The sequence below is a fragment of the Schistocerca gregaria genome, chromosome 1 (assembly GCF_023897955.1).
Source record: "Schistocerca gregaria isolate iqSchGreg1 chromosome 1, iqSchGreg1.2, whole genome shotgun sequence".
Classification (NCBI taxonomy): domain Eukaryota; kingdom Metazoa; phylum Arthropoda; class Insecta; order Orthoptera; family Acrididae; genus Schistocerca; species Schistocerca gregaria.
In genome coordinates, this window is record NC_064920.1 from 635263040 (window position 1) to 635279235 (window position 16196).

General features: G+C 41.9%; 1 protein-coding gene across 1 annotated transcript in view; it reads right to left on the reverse strand.

The window, feature by feature from the left end:
- LOC126360237 (exosome complex exonuclease RRP44) overlaps window positions 1-16196 on the reverse strand; it is a 167841-nt gene that overhangs the window by 113327 nt on the left and 38318 nt on the right. The gene's annotated exons all lie outside the window — the stretch shown is intronic.

Here is a 16196-nt window from a genome sequence, read left to right on the forward strand (position 1 = left end):
AAACCTCAGCAATCAGTTTGGATGAAGTAGCCCACCATAATATACCTGCCATTAGTCCTAATGTATAAGACTGTTAAAATAAGGCAGTTACTCTACAAATTCCAGCAAAGATACACTGATCAGCCAAAACATTATCACCACAAACCTACTATTGATACAAACTCATCCAGTTGATAGCAGCATCACCTGGCAAGGAGTTACTGCTAGTCAGACACATGCACAGTGCATGTAGTATCAGTGAGAGTACTGTCCGTGTGTAGACTGGGGAAGGTGTGCAATCTATCTGAGTTTGACCACGGGCAGATTTGACGGCGCAGAGGCTCAGCATGAGCATATGGGAAACTGCACGACTTGTCAAATCTTCAAGTAGTGTGGTGAGTGCCTCTAATGTGTGGTGAAAATATATCTAGATGTCATGGGGTTGGGTGGCTACCCTTCACTATAGATGTCGGACATCATAGGCTGGGTAGACTGGTCAACAGGACAGGTGGTGAACTGTGGTGGAACTAACATCAGACTTTAATGCTGAGCAGAGTACAAGTGTGTCTCAACACATAGTGAACCAAACACTCCTAACGATGAGCCCCCGCAGTCAACGAACCATGCATGTGCTAATGTTAAGACCATGACATCGGCAACTACTACTGAAATAGGCATGTGACCATTGCCACTGGACAATGGTGCAGTAGCACAGTATTTCATGGTCTGATGAATCGCAATTCCTTCTTCATCATGCTGAGGGAGGGGGGGGGGGGGGGGGGGGGGGGGGGAATCCATCATCTTATAAGGGAACATCCCTTTGATGTCTGTACTGTGGGATGGATACAAGGTGGTGGTGGCTCCATTATGTTCTAGGGAACATTCCTGTGGGCATCCATGGGTCCAGTGGAGCTTGGTCGCAGACCACGTACACTCCTTCATGACAATCATGCTTCCAGAGGCAGTGGTATTTTTCAACATGATAATACAGCATGTCACCAGGCCAGGAGTGTGCGCATTAGCTCAAGGAAAACAGTGGTGAGTTCTAATTAATGTGCTGGTCCCCCAATTTGCCAGATCTGATCCTGATCAAATGCATCTGGGATGTGATTGAACAAGGCGTCAGAGCTCACCACCTCCCCCTCCGGAATTTATGGGAATTAGGTGACTTGTGTGTGCAGATATGGTACCAACTCTCTCCAGCAAACAGCCAAGGCCTCACTGCTTCCATGCCAAGACTCATTGCCACTGTTATCCATGCCAAAGGTGGACATACCGGCCACTAGTTAGGTGGTCATAATGATCTAGCTAATCCATATAAGTATTACATTTTGAGAATGGATCTGGGTATTATTTGCTTCTTACACTGACATTTTGGCTGGGACATTAAAGTCATTTTACAAGGGATTTGAACATGATATAGATGCATATTAGTGATAGAAGTTGGTGTTTTGCACCAATGTTGTTTCATTGAGCACCCATACTGTTGTGATAATTTCTGTATCCCAGAAAATAGTTGCTTGTTGGGCTTTTGGTTGATTTTATAGCTGATGTCATTTTGTCAATTGCCACTCTTTAGAATCATGTTTTTTTGTGAATGAATTAAAAAGGGTAAGCTCTAGGTTTTATTCTGATAAACACCATCATCATACTTAATTAAATCATAAGACAGATGTAATTTTACCATCAAATCCCAGGTATATATTTCTGTGACTGTGATTTTCCTCTCAAATAATCTGTGGGATGGCTATGGAGATATGGTGTCTACCCATCGTAAATGTTTAGGCTAATAATGACAGGCACACTGGTAATCTTCAGTATACTGGTCTCAGATTGCGTGCATTGCTTGTCTGATACAGGTCATACCATAACAACTCCAATTTGTTGATGCCTGCCTTTCAAAGATCATTTTTGAACCTAGAGAGCAATAATTTTTGGTGTAATATGGAAGATTATTCTTAAGTGGTGTTTCTTGAGGAGTCAGTCAAATTTTAATGAAATATTCCTAACATACGTAGGAAAACACATATATTTCAAACTCTCCTGCTGTTTTTCTTGAATGTATATCTTGAATATAAGTTACTTTTTAGTGAGCTCCAAATCTGATGCTTGGAGTTTCCACTCTCCTTCAAAACTGTCTGAAGAAGTTTTGGCTGATCTTGAAGACTATTTTTGTTTGCAGTAGTGTGCACCCAAAGCATTAATGTTCTGTGAATGAAAAGTAGTTGGAGATAAGCTTATGTTGGCATGAAGAAGTAATACCTCAGTCAAAAAATGACATGTTCTCAGCCAAAAAAATCAGTTGAGGAAGCAATAACAGATGGCATCATTCTGAAAACATGTTAGATATATCAGGTATGTTGGACAAACTCAAAACAAAGACATTTACAAGAAGTTGTCATAAAGTTTTAATTATCATCTCAAAAAATAAAAGTTATGTAATTAAATTTACTGTTTGCTGGTACATAGTGACATCCCCATCCCCTACTACCGTAGCATGCCACTAGAGTAGCCAGAACAAAGTGGTGTTGTGAACTGATAAGGTGAAGTATCATGCAGTAGTTTATTTTCTGCAGCTACAATCAATGCTGAGTTGATATAGTGTAAAATGCACCATCACATCACATCACATCACATCAGTGTTGTCAGCAAATGCTGAATGATACAGAATGAAATGGCAGACCATCTTTCTGTGAAGAACAGGTAATCACAAGAAAAATAGAAGAGCTAGTGATCAGAGACTGGCATATGACAACTAACATTACAGTGAAACATGTGAAATTCAGTCATGGATCAGTTTTCAAAACCTTGCACAACATTGTCAACATAAGAAAGGTTTCTGCCCATGTGGTTCTGCAAATGCTCATACTTATTCAAAAAACCTGCTGAACTGAAGAAACAACATAAATGTTGCAGATGTGTCACTATGGGTCCCAAATATTTGAGTAATGTTCTAGATTGGGTAACATGAGGAATTTGTAAGAACTCTCCATTGTAGACTGAGTACACTTTCCCAGTATTATACCAATAAACCAAAGTCTGTAGTTATTTGAATTTTAGCAAAGTCTATCAGTTGCTTTACCTGCAACTGAGCGAGCCTATACCATCATTCCATTTCATATACTGACAGAGTATTACACCCAGGTATTTGTATGAGTTGGTCAATTCCAACTGTGACTCATTGATATTATAGTCCTATGATAGCATATTTTTTGGTTAGTGAAGTGCACAATTTTACATTTCTGAACAGTTAAACCAAGACACAGCATTCTTTGCACTACTCTGAAAACTCATCAAGAACTGGCTTCTTTCAGACTGTACTTCATTATAGATAACTGCATCATCTGGAAAAAGTCTGAGGTTACTATTCATATTGTCTGCAGGGTCATTAACACGCAACATAAACAGCAAGGGTCCCAACACACATTCCTGAGGCACATCTGAAGTTACTTCTACAACTGACAAGACTCTCTATTCAAGATAACATGCTATGTCCTCCCTATCAAAAAGTCCTCAGGCCAGTCACAAATTTCACTTGATAACTCACACGATACAACTTTTGACAATTAGTGTAAGTGTGGTACTGAGTCAAATGCTTTTTGGAAATCAAGAAATACTGCATCTACCTGACTGTCATGATCCAAAATTTTCAGTATGTTTTGTGCGAAAAGTGCAAGTTGGCTTACACGTGACTGATGTTTTTGGAATCTATGCTTGCTGGCATGAAGGAGGCTATTATGTTCAAGATACAAAATTATGTTTGAGCTCAAACATATGCGCTAAGGTTCTACAACAAACTGGTGTCAAAGATATTGGACAGTAATTTTGGGGCTCACTTCTCCTGTCATTCTTGTAGACGAGTGTTATCTGTGCTTTCTGTGTGTGGTTTTTTGTTCAAGAGACCTACGACAGATTATATTTAGACAATGGGCTAACACAGCTATAAATTCAATATAGAATCTGGTAGGGATTTCATCAGGACCTGAAGCATTGTTCAGTCTTAATGATTTCAGCTGTTTCTCAGCACCACTGACAGTAAAACTGATTTCACTCATCTTTTCAGTGGTACAAGGATTAAACTGGGGTAGTTTTCTGTATTTTCCTTTGTAAAGGAACATTTGAAAACAGAGTCAAGAATTTCAGTTTTTGTTTTGCTACCCTCAATTTCAGTTACTGTTTCATTCAATAGTGTTAGAGTATTAACTTTGGTGCTACCAACAACCATTACATATGACCAGAATTTCTTTGGGATTTGTGAAAGACCATTTGACAATATTCTGCTACAGTAGTCACTGAAAGCTTTGCGCATCACTCTCTTGACAGCAAACATGTTTCATTCTATCTATAGTCATATGCTTTGTTTTACATCTGTTATGCAGTAGTCTCTGTTTCTTTAGAATTTTCTTTACAGTGACTGTATACCATGGAGAGTCCCTCCCGCTATGAACTGTTCTACTGGGTAGATATCTATCCAGTGTTTAGTCAACTATTCTTTTAAACTTTGGATGTAGTTCCTCTACATGCTCGTTTCCCAAGCTGAAAGTTTGAAGTTTCTCACTGAGATACGACACTACCAATTTTTTATCTAGTTTACTGAACATATACAAGCCTTAAGTAATGCAACCAAATTCATAAAAGATCATTTATTGAATATATTCGTACAAATAATCAACATTTTTCAGAATAGCACCCTCTTGCGTCAATACACTTCTGGAGGCAGTGTTTCCATACCTGGAAGGCATCCTGGAATGCCTTTTCCGGAATGTCCTTTAGAGTTGATGTAACACGTGCCTGGATGCTTTCAATCGGGTCCCAATGTTTTCCTTTCATGACTTCTTTTAACCGAGGAAACAAAACAAAAGTCAGTGGGAGCCAGGTCAGGACTGTAGGGAGGCTGGGGAACTAATGGGGTCTTGGTCCTGGCCAGGAAGTCATTGACAATGACTTCCTGGAACTTTGTTGAGAATGCTTAGGCAGTTGACCACTAGGATTATAGTGCTCTCATCTGCAAGAGGCATTCCTTTCCATCTTACACTTGTACTTCTCAGTTTCCTACAACTATCATTATCTGGAATGGATGGAGAATCGTATAATCTAAATCATGGTGCTAACGTGTTACATTCATAATGGGCAAGTTGTCATAGGAGCATACTATCAAAATCTCCACTAGTTTACAGGAGGCTTTTGAGACGAAGCAGCCAAGGAGACTTTTTTGATCCATGACAACACCACAGTTCACTCTGCACAGGACAAAGTCATACATATTACTTCTTTAAAGGGTCAAATTTCTCCTCCCCCCCCCCCCCCCCCCCCAAAAAAAAAAGGTCTCCTGACACGGGCCCCAGGACTTCTTACTCTTTCCCTCAGCAAAGAAACAATTGTGTGACAGGCATTTCCAAAAGGGCAACGTCTGGATTTTTGAGGCGTGACATTTCCTGAATAGCCAAAATATAAATTTCACCAATCAGAATCTCCACCAGCTCATATATCATTGGGAAAAATGTGTCACATTGAAGAGTGAATATGTACAGAAGGACTTACATCATCATCAAATTTTATGAATGTAGTTTGATTATTTTCAAAATAAATTTTTCGTATTACCACTCATACTGCAACATTTGAGAGATGTGTCACTTCAACAACTACAGTTTGCTTACAGTGCTTTGACCAGATGTTCTGTGCTTTCATTGATTATTTGTGTTATATTATATTATATTATTAGCACTGCTTTATTATTTTACATTGAAGTTTTGATTTTTTTTTCAGTGCTTTCATTGCAGTCTCTAACTCTGTGTATTGGGGGGGGGGGGGGGGGGGGGGATGGAGAGGGAGGGAGGGAGAGAAAGAGAGAGAGCTGTTCAAAAACAGAACTCACAGACTCTCATCATGATCACTTCCTAGTTTGTTCCTTTACTCCGTACCCATCTGGTAGGCAGTTAGGTTTTCTTTCAATGATAAGGACTTGCCTTGAAGCTTTTCTTGAGTCACCCATGTGGCCATTTATGTGGGAGGCATTCATCTAAATCCATACTCTCCAAACCATTGTGAAGTGCTTGGCGGATGGCACTTCCCACTGTATCAGTTATTGTGGTTTCTTGCCAGTACATTCACACATGGAAATGACTATTTAAATATGTGTGCCAAATACTTGTGACCATTCATGCTGCCTTGTTCCATATATGCACAATAACCACATCTTTTCTTTCGTGAATTGCATGAACATTTACAGCAAGTACACAATCTCTGTACCACCTTGAAATCTTATCGAGGTCTGACTAAATACCTGTGCAACTTTCTGTAGACATACTTCGTTATAGATAACTGCTTCTTCTGTGAAATTTTGAAGTTACTATTAATATTGTCTCCAAGGTCAATAATATCCAACATGAACACCATGGATCCCAACACAATTCCCTCAGTCATACTTGAAGTTACTTCTATGTCTATCACTGACTCTCCGTCCAAGATAACACGCGGTGTCCTTCCTACCAAGAAAGCCTCCAGCCACATAAATTCCTATTATGGGATGGCCGGCAGCAGTGACTCAGGGCACTCGCACTTGGAGCTGCTTCGATATGGGATGCTTTGCAGGCGCCACCTAGTCTTGTTCCTATTGTGTGAGCTAGATTCTATTTCTTGTTGCATCATTTTCAATGAGTCTTTGTAAGTTACGAGAAATACAAGTTAAATAAATCTTCTGTCTGGTGTGTTACTTGTTCGCTAATCATTTCTGCTCCTGTGCAGATTCCCTATGACACCAGTTGCCACACCAACCTGTAGCCCATCTTTCCTTACTGTTGTGTCGAAGCCGTATACAACATTTGGTGATGAGTTATCGAACCTATGTGTGGCTGTTGTTAAGTCTTCAACTTTACTTCTTCCTTTTCTGTCATTTTATGCTTGTTTTTTGTTGTTTTTCATTGCCTTTGGGGGACCCAGTGTTTGCCTTGCTTGTGCTCTTTATGTTACACATGTTACACGTTCCAAGGTTGCTGCTTTTGCAACCCCCCCCCACACACACACACACTTTTTTCCTTTATCTGTGCTGTTTTTGGTGTTTGTGTTTGTGCTTTGCTTGATTTACTATAGCTACTATGCCACAATCACCTGCTGTGCCATCTGTGATTGATCTAACTCCTTGCATCACTTGCACAGGAAGATATCACTTTTGTTTGGACGCAAGTCTGCTTCCTAGAAGTTGAAAGATGCTTTGCTTAGTGATCAACGCCTTGTTTACTTTGATCCAACCAAACCTGTGGTCTTGGCTTTTGATGCTTCCTCTTGCGGCATCAGTGCAATTTTGTCGCATAAATTTGGTGCTGTTTACAGGCCAATCATCCTTACTTCCAAGTTGTTGAACAAAGCTCAATGTAATTATTCACAAATTGAGAAAAAGGCTGTTGACACTGTCTCTGGTGTCACTTAGTTTCATCAGCATCATTTTGGCAGAAAATTTTAGTTGGTGACTGAGCATTAACTTCTACAATGTTTGTTTAGCCCTTCTCACTCACACCCAACTCACATAGTGCAAAAGCTGCAACAGTGGTCTCTTCTTTTGTCAAATTACAGTATAAGAAGGTGTATCAGCCCATTTCTAAGCATGCCAATGCAGATACTCTTTCTCACCTCCCTGCTGGACCAAATTCCATATTTGACAAGCCCTCTGCTTCTTGTTGCTACACCAATGAGCACAACACAGCTGTTTTGCACAGCTTTCTGTTACATAACTGGGAAATTGCCCAGGCCACAACACCGGATCCTGATTTGCAGATTCTGTTGCACTATATTCACAATGGTTGGCTGCATTCAACCAGACAGACTTGTAGCTGCGTGGTTCACCAATAGTTTGCCTGCCAGCACGTCCTTGCAGTTCACCAAGGTGTCATGTGCTTCACAATGACAATGACAATGAAAAGTTACATGTTGTTGTTCCCCAAACTCTCCAGCCTGATGTGCTTCATTTATTAAACCACGGTCACTGGGTGTCGTTTGCATTAAGCAGTTGGCATGACGTTATTGCGCATGGCACAATCTGGATGCACAAACTGAACAGCTGACTTCTCAGTGCCAAGACTGTGCTGAACATCAATCAGCTCCACCTCAGCAGTACTTTAAATGGCCCAAAGCTCAAGCACCTTCGCAAAGCCTGCACTTGTTGCATGGGTCCTTACTGGAACACATACTGGCGAATCATCACTGACACTTTCAGCAAATTTCCCTTTGTGGTTCCTATGCACTCTACTATGGCTCGTTCCACAATCCGGGCCTTGACGCCAGTCTGCTGCCTCAAGGCATTGCCTGAAGTGATTATGACTGACAGTGCCCCTCAGTTTGTTGCTGCTGAGTTTGAAGAGTTTTGCACCGCCTCCGGCATCAAGCACATCATGAGTGCACCATTCCACCCACAATCAAATGGCAAAGCTGGATACTTTGTACGAACAGTCAAGCAACAGATGGACAAGCTTTGTGCCTCCCACACAGGGGATCAAGTGCTGTTGCTATTCTTGCCTTCCTGCTGCTCCCAACTACACTACAGACCATTGCTGGCGGAGCTGCATGGTTGGTGCTATCACACCCTGCCTCAGTTGATGCATACCCAGCAATGGGTGGCAACCAATCTGCCTAGACAGTAAAAGTATCTAACTAACAATTCAATCTTTTAAAAATTGTATAGCAGGTGGAGGCACTGTGAGCGAGGTACCATTGTATGATACATGGGCTTGCTATGTTTCTCCTGCAGGGCCCGAGAGGATTGCTGTGACGCCATCAGAATCAAGTTATCCACGTGAATCACGCACTCCTGCAGCAGGCACTGTGCTGTCAGATTCTGTGCATGCCTAGACACAGGAGCCCTCACTGCACCTGGCTCCCACTGGCCCCGCGTCGGTCCCTGAGCTGATGGATGTCGATGCCCTTTTGCAGTTGTCACTGTCTTGACAGCCACCATTGCCAGTGGATGGGCCCCTCTTCCCAGTGGCTGTCCCTCGTGCACCTTAGGTGTGTCTGCAGTCATCAAGATGCCTCCGTCTTTGTTTGCTGTCCCATCTCCGGATGCGGATGTGTGCCCTTTGCCCTGTTTTTCAGCTGCTGTTCCGGGCAGGCTCAGGGCATATGCCAGGGGATTGGTGGGAGCTCTGCATCAGCCTCAGTTTTGGCTCCTGTCTCCTTATTGCCATCTGCATCCAGCACTCCTACACAATGTCGTTGTTTGCTAATCTATACTAAATGACGACTGTGAGGAGGTTTGTGGGGGAGGGATGTGGTACCATAAATCAATGCCACCTTACCGGTGAATAAAGTTGGAAGCAGACTAGCAAGTTTCCATCCAACACCGATAGTGGTCGTGCGGGATCCAGTGGGCCCACAGGAGCACGTTCACTGAGCCACACCTTCAGGTCACTCGGCTCGGACTTGGAGCCACTTCACTATGAGATGATGCACAGACGACGTCTAGTTGCGGCCCCAACATCATCTTCGTTGCTACTACATGAGGTGGATTGTATTTCTTGTTGCATCACCTGTAGTAATCCTTCATATGTTTGGAGAAATACAAGTTAAGTAATCTTCTGTCTGTTGTGTTACATCTTTATTAATCATTTCTGGTCATGTTTAGCTTTCCTACAATGACAACTGTCACACCACTCTGTAGTCCACCTCTCCTTACTGTTGTGTAAGTTGTGCACAATTGTGTCTTTCAAATTGCTAGTGGACAACTGTAGGCCCAAGTGCCTACAGCAACAGAACTATGACTAGCATTTTTATCACTCAATGATGCCATTTCACCTACCAGATTGTGGAAGGAAAGGATGATTTGTGTCCTCTTTGTAAGTGTCTAAGTAGTTGCTTGGTGTCGGAAAAGCCAAAAAACTGGAAATCAACACATGCAGCTATAGTGCATCTTTTGACAGATTATATATGTTATTTATACTGACGTTGATGTAGGTAAAAGTCAAAGTTGGTTCATGGTAGTGAATAATACTGGGCCAGAGTGTTATTGGTAAAACTAAATACAGTTCTCAAAACGAAGTCCCAATGTGTCTGAAATGGGTAATTTACACATCTAAAATGTATTACCAATTTTGTTTTATGCCAGTAAGACATGCATTTTTAATGCAAAAAAATTTGGGTTCCTCAGGAAACAATGGAGAGATATATGTTGAGAATAGCTGAGAGAGAAATGGGAAAAAAGGGGACTAGAGCACTTATTACGTACCTACATGTTTAGTTTGATGCTGATACTACATCAGAATATTTTTATGATCTGGAGATGGCAGTAGACGAAAGCGGTAATAGTAATGTGTAAAAGTTTGTGTGATTGAGACGGACTTGTAAAATAAAGGACCAGAGGTGGGATTAATTGCATCAGGAAACAGGCTTCAGTTGAAGACATAATTTTGACTGTTATGAAAATGAAATGTACATGAGTGGGACATATAGCTTGGTGAGTGGATGGAAAACTGACCAAGTAAATTCTTTGTTGAGTAATGGAGATAAGATCAGTATGGTGCTGTATTGAAAGGCTGGCGGATAACATTAGAAAATTTGCTGGAGCAGTCTGGGTGCAACAAATATAATACCTGTTGTGCTGTAAATGGCCTAAAACTAAAGCCTGTATACATGTGAATACATAAATATTGTTGTCAGTTGCACACCATGCAATGTGGCATAGTGGTTAGCAAGAATGGCTTACTTGCTGCAGGTCACAGTTAAACCAGACCACCAGCAGTTATTCATTATTTAGTATTCACCATTTCTGGAAGGTTCTCGAAATTTCTAATTTTTGTAATGTTTCTATAGTCTGGAATATTAAATGTTTGTATAAATAGCAGCACTCTCTGTCCAGAGGTCAGTCTTATTATGGCTGTATGACGTGATCATAATAAAAGTGCTTTCAGTGTTAAATGTTGTACTTTGCTGATGACATTGCTTTCAGATCTGGACTTATTGTGGTTAAGGTGTGACACTGTTTGGTGGAGATGCCAGGTACTTCAAAACATCTACATCACTGTGGCTTCACTTATGCAAAGTAAACGTCATCACATACGCCGACAGGAACCAGAATACAAGCAGTATATCATTCCCTAAGTCTGTATATTCAGGAGACCAATGGATACCAAAATTGCAGTAAGTCAACTGCACATCAAGTTTCCATCATGGTTTCCAGCAGATGCTAATCAGACCCAACAAAATGGCAGAAAGAATTCGACCGAGTCACTAAATACAATGGGTGGGATGACATGATGTGTTTGGCAAATGTGTACATTTATTTGGACAGAACAGCCTAGCAACGGTTCAAGAACAAGAAGAGAAGCTCAATAGCTGGGACAGATTCCAGGCCTAACTTAAGAAAACATTTGGCGACAATCAGTAGCCAGTCCAATTAGCAGAAAAACCATTTACAAACAGGAGCCACTAATATGGAAACAACACAGTCTTACATACAGAACGTTTTGGTCCTATGTCACCCTGTGAATCTCAATATGACAGTAGCTGACAAAATTTCATGTTTGATAAAAGGGGACAGAGAAGACTTGACCAAGCTCTTCTGGTAAAGGATGCCACAACCGAAGAATTCATCAAGTGGTGTTAGCACATTGAGGTAATACAACAGAAAATGAATCAGATGAATAGAATGTGACTGACTCCCAAATGTGGACCTTATTGTAGTAGTCAATGTCATGACTCGCCTTTCTCATATGTCAGGTATTAAGAGAAGAGATACAGCATCTTACGGCAGCCAGAATTGTCAGACTGATTAAGCAAGAGATAATAACCATGAATGTCAACATCGTACATCAGGAGACAATGGAAATATTGAAGAAGATATGTATCAGTCTTTAGCACAAATCTCTCTCACAAGTCAAATGCAACAAAAATAATGGACTTGGCAATGCGGACTTATGCCACAGCCATCAAATGATAACCCAATACCCAATGCTGGTACAAACAATTCCTCAGCCACGTATAACAACCCACAGGAGAACATACATTTGAAGGAGAGAGGACAACACAATGGTATACTTTCAATGTAGAGACCTTGGGCATGTTGTCCGCTTCTGCAGAGAAAGGAGAGGAGTTTTCAGTGACTACCATGTGGCCAGACAGCAACCAACACAACAGATTTACTAAACACCAGGCAACTACAGACGATCACTGTCCACCAACACGCTGCAGCTGTTCTCCAGAACCTTGCCTAGTGAATTAGGATAACTAAATGAGGCAACTATCTATGGAGGTGAGGACACCACAGACGAAAATCGTTCAAGCATAATCATCACCAAAACATTAGAAAATCTCATAGGCATAATCATCGATGGCCAAGCTATTAGTCAACTTAGGGGCTTCATTTTCTACAATACCATATGTTTATCATCGTCATGTAAAGGAGAATATGTTCTGTGATAAAAAGCAATTGTGCTGAGAGTCACAAATGGGAACTATGCCTAGCCAGTAGGATCATGTATTGCAAGAATGACTATCAATGACAGAACACAGTCCTTTCAGTTTGTCGTTTTAACAGAATATAGTCATTAAGTTTTTCTTGGATGGAACTTTTTGCAGGTATCACAAGCAGTCATAGACTGTGGGAGATCAGACTGGTTAAGCTATTCTAACAAGCACACATAACAAAGATTGCTCAGGGACAGTTGTTTGCCACTGAAGACTTTATTATCCCGCCATCATCAACAAGACATGTTCCAGTCAGCAGGCTATATACTCAATAAACAGTCATCCTTTTTTTGATTGCAAAAAGCTACTCAGGTGCACAAAACAGTATGCACTCTAGGTGGTAAAGGAGAACTTTGGATCAAAAATTGGCACACACAGCCACAACTCACCCCTAAAGGTGTGTGTGTGTGTGTGTGTGTGTGTGTGTGTGTGTGTTTTCTGTAGGGAGGCCCGAATCAGTTCAAGAAGAACAGTTTTGTGTCATCAATGAAAAATAATGCGCTCTTGGCACTACAGACAATGCTGGGGAGGAAGCTACTATTGAACTGCCAATATAATCTGGCCTGACTGACATACAACGTCAACAAATGAGCGCCATTTGTCACCAATTTTTGGATGCTTTCAAATCCGGAGGGAAAACAGGAAGACCAAGTAGCCCACAGTAAAGCATTGTATCAATACGCAGGACACCTAGAATTAGCCAGCATTCATACAGAGTAAGGCCTGCTGAACAATGGAAAATCCAGGAGGAAGTGAAGAAGATGTTGTAAGATGACATCACTGAACTTTCAGAGTCTTCTGTCCTCTCCTGTGGTCCTCATGAAGGAGGAGGATGGCAAATAGCGTTCCTGCATCAACTATCAACAACTGAACAAAACCACACAAAAAAGATGTCTATCCACTGTATATGGTAAAGGGTAACTACGGTAAATATTTTTATTGCATTCTGCTTCCACCATCTTAACTTAGCCTCAGGCATTTATGTAAACTACTCCGCAGTACGTGTGGTTGGCTCCTGCACTATTACACTGAGCTAGGGATGCCACTATGGTATTGCTGAGTGAGAGATGCCAACTTTCTGCCAGAAACCTGCCAATGGGAGGACTGGGTTCCATCATGTGGGGTACATAAGGGGTTAGTGAGGTAGCAGTCGCAACAGTGGGTCACGCTCTTGCCTGCCAGCTTCCTTACCCTCTGGACGTGTCCACCAGACCTTCCTATTGAGGGCCAAATGCCCTTTCCACAGCATGTGTGTGAGGTTCATTCCATGACTGTAGTCAATTTTCATGAATATTGTAACCATTAGTGTTAGTTCTTGGGAATACAACCCTCTCTCACAGCCGCTCCAACGCCGCCACCTCCTTCACCGCCACTGATGCCGTTGCCGCCTTTGCCACCCCCAACACAAATGCCAAAGCTGCCGCCATCTCCGAGTGATGTGTCACTGTCATGCAGTCTGCCAGTTAACAACTCCGGCAAACTTCTGCTGAAGGATCTTTCCATTGCCTGGAATACATCTGTTTGGTCTCAGTTCCAGTTTTGTAACCACACTTGATTTACGTCCTTGCCCACCACTGGAGAGGACTGAATCGGCTCTCGATGCTGCAACTGTGGCTCCAAACAAGCCTGATCGCATTACTTTACTGCAACAGCATGTAAAAACACTGTCACATGAAGCCAGAGTTGCTGATAATGCGGCAACTGTGGTCAATTCAAGAGCCTCTAAAGTTGAAACAGAAAAATTAGTACCAGTTATAGCCAATAACAATGTTTTCGCAAAATGTCAGGAACATGGGACATACATGCGCATGGCCAGGCCATTTTTTGGTTAAATGTCACCAAGCTGAAACTTTCAGGTGATGCGCTAACTTATGTTGAATCAGTAGATGCATTGTGGGAAGCACTCATTTTCGAATTCTTGGAAAAGGGGTTACCACAGCACTATTCTGACAAGCGTGGGGTTAGCTATTACTGCGATCGGTTGTCCACCCTTAGACATAAAAGCAGGGAGGAGTTTAAAATATTTGCAGACAGAATTAGGGCAGTGTCTTCTTGCACATACACCATAGGAAGGGATAATACATGTAATGAGTGTTAATCAAAGAAACTGAAGCAAGAGCAATCGATGTATTCATATGTGGAATCAATTCACATATAGGGAGTGAGGTAATGGTCACCTCCCCCACTTCCTCACATGAAGCGCTCAGACTTGCTCTTTTACACGAGGAAATGGTAAGACTTGTATCAAACCTCCGCACATGTCAGCGAAGCGCGACGTGTGTTTATGAATGACACGAATTGCCAGAGATGTGGAAAGCCTAACAGTGTGGCCAAACTCTGCTGGGCTTACTGTTGTAAGAAATGCCATACCGTCGGACATGAGCAGGATCATTGTCTGCAAAATAGGTGGCCAAATTCCCCCAAGAGGAACATTCCAGCAGCAACAAAAGGAACAATCAGTCAAACAGGAGTACTACTTCACGGGATATGAACCCTATAAAAAGGGAGAGCCCACTGAGGTGGCAAGTTTATTTTTTGAGGGGAAGTTCAGAGGGAAGACTGTCCAAATTCTTGTGGGTATCAGAGCTCAGTTTAGCGCTCTTTTTGTTTCTAATAATAACAAGTGTGTGCTAAAACTGCCACACTACAATATAAGTGGACTTGGAGATGAGATGATCATTCCTGCAGGCACCTGTATAACAGACCTGCACACTGAAGGGAAAAAGTATGTCTTTGATATGGAAGTAGTGAGGAAGCACAGATGGGATTTTGATATCATCCTGGGGTACAATTTCCTAACACACTATCAGGCAGTGATAGATTACAGGATGCGGACTGTTCAGTTCAACGATACACACCAATGTCCGGACAGTGAGCATATGTTTCATTCACGAGAAACCTGTGAAGGGAGACCTACCTCACAAGTTCCAACTGAACCGCATAAATGGATGTTGAAAACTGTCACACCTGTAACAATTAGCAGTAGAATGGGAAAAGTTCTCTGGGTTGAAGTGAAAGATTGGGTACCGGCAAGATCGGACTTTCTGGTTAACCTGCTCTCCCAGACTGACTTTCTTGACAGGCTGCAAATCCACGTTAAGAGAGGTCTAAGTAGACCCAAAGTAGAAAGTAACAGGTTTCAAATATCTGTGTGTGTGTGTTGACAATTTTGGTCATTGGGATGTTGAAATCCCACGTGGCACAATACCAACCAGTGGTGAAGAAGTTATGCAAAAAGAAGTTTCGAATCAAAAACAGTGTCAAGAGAAAAGACGTAAGCAGTTACTTGTGAGAAAGGTTTGCACATTAGCACCTTCATACGAAATCAGTTGAAAGAGAAGTTGGCACATTTGCCAGAGACAGAGCAAAATCTTATCTTTTGTATCCAGTTTTAGAGGAATGTGCGTGGTTATTCAATGAAAGGCAATACTTGTCAACAAGTGACCTCATACAACACAAAATGCCCACGGGACATGCTAGACCAATAGTGCAGAAGTCATATCATTTACCCCATCAATTACAACCTGTTGTTGAGGATACAATTCAACAGCAATTGGCTGCAGAGATAATTCAACCCTCTGCAAGCCCTTGTGCCTGTCCAAGTGTAATTGTGTGTGTGTGTGTGTGTGTGTGTGTGTGTGTGTGTGTGTGTGTGTGTGGGTGGGTGGGTGTGTGTGTGGGTGTGTGGGTGTGTGGGTGTGTGTGTGTGTGTGTGTGTGTGTGTGTGTGAGGGGGAGGGGGGAATCGATCACTGGGGAGAAAAGGGG